The sequence below is a fragment of the Ostrea edulis genome, chromosome 7, assembly GCF_947568905.1.
Source record: "Ostrea edulis chromosome 7, xbOstEdul1.1, whole genome shotgun sequence".
NCBI classification, from domain to species: Eukaryota; Metazoa; Mollusca; class Bivalvia; order Ostreida; family Ostreidae; genus Ostrea; species Ostrea edulis.
In genome coordinates, this window is record NC_079170.1 from 69270726 (window position 1) to 69275560 (window position 4835).

Genomic DNA, 4835 nt, shown 5'->3' on the forward strand with positions numbered 1-4835 from the left:
TTGTCTGGTTTCTTGATAGTTGAGGTAGTGATAGTTGTTGCACTATATCACGTACACTGCGGTCTTGGTTTGATATTGTAGCATATACAGTACTAGGACTCTCGATCATGTGACCCAGAACTTTATATAATCGATGTAGATTTTTTATTTTTTATGCATTTAAATATATTTCAGCAATTGTTATCCAGTTTGTTGTCAACCTATACATGTACAGGACATTTTTCTCTGTGTTGACTCCAAGTTTATAACTATTAGAAGAAATTAAAAAGTCGAGAGTTCGGACTTTACACTAGAGGGTCTTTGGGGTTAGTACATTGAGTTTATTCCAACTGTTTCTAAGAAGAAGAAAAAGAACGAAATCATTTAGCCAGTCTAGAAAACGGCGCATTGTGTTTGTCAACTAGTGTTTATTTACAAAAATAAGAGACAATTGAAGAAATAATAATGATAATTTAAAATTAAACCACAACCAGAAAATATTTTCATTGCATTGGAGAAATGGAATATAAGAATTATATTTCCAGTGATTGACACCGTCAGAACCATGGATCTTCCCTCCAGTCCTCTACACTTTATTGTAACGAAGAAAATACATGTGATTTCTTTATTTGTTCTTTATTATAGTCCCCCTCCTCTAAATATCGGAAAAACAGGTATCAGGTTGATTTGGCTTTACTTAGAAGCTAAAATCATTTTCGAATCAATTAGTCTTATTTCATATTAAACTCTTGGAAACAATTAAACGCATTTGTTTTTCTTTAAATTATCAAATAACCCAGTGCGCCATGATGTACATAGGATTGTATCTGTGTACATATGTTAGTGCGACACGTCATCTAATCTTAAATTAACCGACCAATGCGATTATCTCATTTATATGGGGGCATGTTTCTGCCATCACGCGTCCTATCAATATGACATTGACCACTTCTCAGGGGCGGATCCAGTAATTGCAGTTACGGGAAGCGCCAGGAAGCTCATGGATTTTACAGATTTTACAGGGCTTGAAATATGTCTCCTGTTTAGTCATTTGTACTATTTTCTATCATTTTTAATAAGGTGAAATTAATGAAACGACGCAAATTTTAAGGGTTCTTCGAAAAAAATAAGTTCTCTCAATAAAGTAATTTAAGAAATCAAAAGATTTTGTCTTTTATTTCTCCGGGAGTGGAAGAAATTATCGTTTCTCGTATCGTTGAAAACATTTTTCTAAATAAGATACAACCCCCCCCCCCCCTTAAATCCGCCACTGCTTGTCGAATGATAAAAAGTTGAAAATTTTAAGGCCAATTCAACTTAATTAGTAGATTATCATCCGGGGTCACAAAAAACATGGGGCGGGTGGGAGGATTTTATTTTTCAATTTTTATTTCCCGAGAAAAAAAATAATGACAAAGGGCATCACTCAAAGTGTTAATCAAGTTAACATTCAAAGAATCCTTGGTAGAGGATATAAATAAAAACATTCTGTGACTTTAACCATTCACTCATATGTCACTGGGAAGGAAGTTTGTTTTTAATCGTAATTTTTGCGAAAATAACCCTGAGGGGCGGCTGGGGATAATAATCTGTCAGTTAATTTTAACTCGCCTAACCGTAAAAATCTTATAAATATGTAATCCAATTATCATCATAATCTGACAAGTCGACATAAATGTATGCCAAATGGTAAGAGGACTGTACCACGGTGACTTATCATAGAATGACATTATAGACACATGATTTATCATTGAATGACACGCTATAGACACATGACTTATCATACAATGACAGGCTATAGACAGGAGACTTATCATACAATGACACGCTATAGACACATGACTTATCATACAATGACACGCAATAGACACATGACTTATCATATAATGACACACTATAGACAGGTGATTTATCATAGAATGATACACTATAGACACATGACTTATCATACAATGACACGCTATAGACAGGTGATTTATCAAAGAATGATACACTATAGACACATGACTTATCATACAAAGACACGGTATAGACACATGGCTTATCATACAATGACACGCAATAGACACATGACTTATCATACAATGATACACTATAGACACATGACTTATCATACAATGATAATCGATAGAAAGGTGACTTATCATACAATGACACGCTATAGACACATGAATTATCTTACAATGACACGCTATAGACAGGTGACTTGTCATACAATGACATGCTATAGACACATGACTTATCATACAATGACACGCTATAGACACATGACTTATCATACAATGACACGCTATAGACACATGAATTATCTTACAATGACACGCTATAGACAGGTGACTTGTCATACAATGACATGCTATAGACACATGAATTATCATACAAGGACACCCTACAGAAACATGAATTATCATACAATGACACGCTATAGACACATGAATTATCATACAATGACACGCTCTAGAAAGGTGACTAATCATACAATGACATGCTATAGACAAGTGACTTATCATACAATGACACGGTATAGACACATGACTTATCCTACAATGACACGCTATAGACACATAAATTACCATATAATGACACGCTATAGACAGGTGACTTATCATACAAAGACACACTATAGACACTTGACTTATCATACAATGACACGCTATAGACACATGACTTATCACACAATGACATACAATGAACGTTATAGACACATGACTTATCATACAATGACACGCTATAAACACGTGACTTATCATACAATGACACGCCATAGACACATGACTTATCATACAATGACACGTTATAGACACATGACTTATCATACAATGACACGCTATAAACACGTGACTTATCATACAATGACACGCCATAGACACATGACTTATCATACAATGACACGCTATAGACACGTGACTTATATAATGGCATGCAATGACGTACTATAGACACATGACTTATCATCAATCACACGCTATAGACACATGCCTTATCATACAATAACACGCTATAGACACATGACCTATCATAGAATGACACGCTATAGACACGTGATTTATCATACATAAACACGTTATAGACACGTGACTGATACAATGACACGCTATAGACACTATACTTATCATACAATAACACGCTATAGATATATGCCTTGTACAATGACACGCTATAGACACATGACTTATCATACAATGACATCCTATAGACACGTGACTTATTATATAATGACAAACTATAGACACGTGACTTATCACACAATGATACGTTATAGACACTACTTATCATAGAACGAAACGCTATAGACACAAGACTTATCATACAATGACATGGTATAGATACATGACTTATACAATGACACACTATAGACATATGACTTATCATACAATGACACGCTATAGACATATCACTTATCATACAATGACATGCTATAGACACATGACTCATAATACAATGACATGCTATAAACACATCACTTATCATACAATAACACGCTATAGACAGGTGACTTATCATACAATGACATGCTATAGACAAGTGACTTATCATACAATGACACGGTATAGACACATGACTTATCCTACAATGACACGCTATAGACACATGAATTACCATAAAATGACACGCTATAGACACATAACTTATCACACATTGACATACAATGGCACGATATAGATACATGACTTATCATACAATGACACGCTATAAACACGTGACTCATCATACAATGACACGCTATAAACACGTGACTTATCATACAATGACACGCTATAGACACATGACTTATCATACAATGACACGCTATAGACACGTGATTTATATAATGGCATGCAATGACACGCTATAGACACATGACTTATCATCAATAACACGCTATAGACACATGACTTATCATACAATAACACACTATAGACACGTGACCTATCATAGAATGACAAGTTATAGACACGTGATTTATCATACATAAACACGTTATAGACACCTGACTGATACAATGACACGCTATAGACACTTGATTTATCTCACAATATCATTCGATAGAAACATGATTTATCATAGAATGACACGCTATAGTCACGTGACTTATCATACAATGACACGCTATAGACACATCACTTATACAATGACAATCGATACACACATGACTTATCATACAATGACACGCTATAGACATGTGACTTATCATATAATGACATGCTATAGACACTTGACTTATCATACAATGACACGCTATAGACACATGACTTATCATACAATGACAAGCTATAGACACGTGACTTCTAAAATGACACGCTATAAAAACATGAGTTATCATAGAATGATATGCTAAAGACACATGACTTGTAAAATGACACGCTATAGACACATGACTTATGATACAATGACAAGCTATATGCACATTACTTATCATACAATGACATGCTATAGACACGTGACTTAACATAGAATGACACACTATAGACACGTGACTTATCATACGATGACATGCTACAGACACATTACTTATCATAAAATAACACGCTAGAGACACATAACTTATCATACAATGACACCCTAAAGATACACGACTTATAGAATGACACGCTATAGACACATGAGTTAGCATACAATGACACGCTATAAACACATGACTTAACATAGAATGACACGCTATAGACACACGAATTGTCATACAATAACACACTAGAGGCACACGACTTATCATACAATATCAGACTATACACACACGACTTATCATACAATGTCACGCTATACACACATGACTTATCATACAAGGACACACTATAGACACATGATTTATCCTACAATGACACGCTATAGACACGTGACTTATCATACAATGACACGCTATACACATATGCCTTATA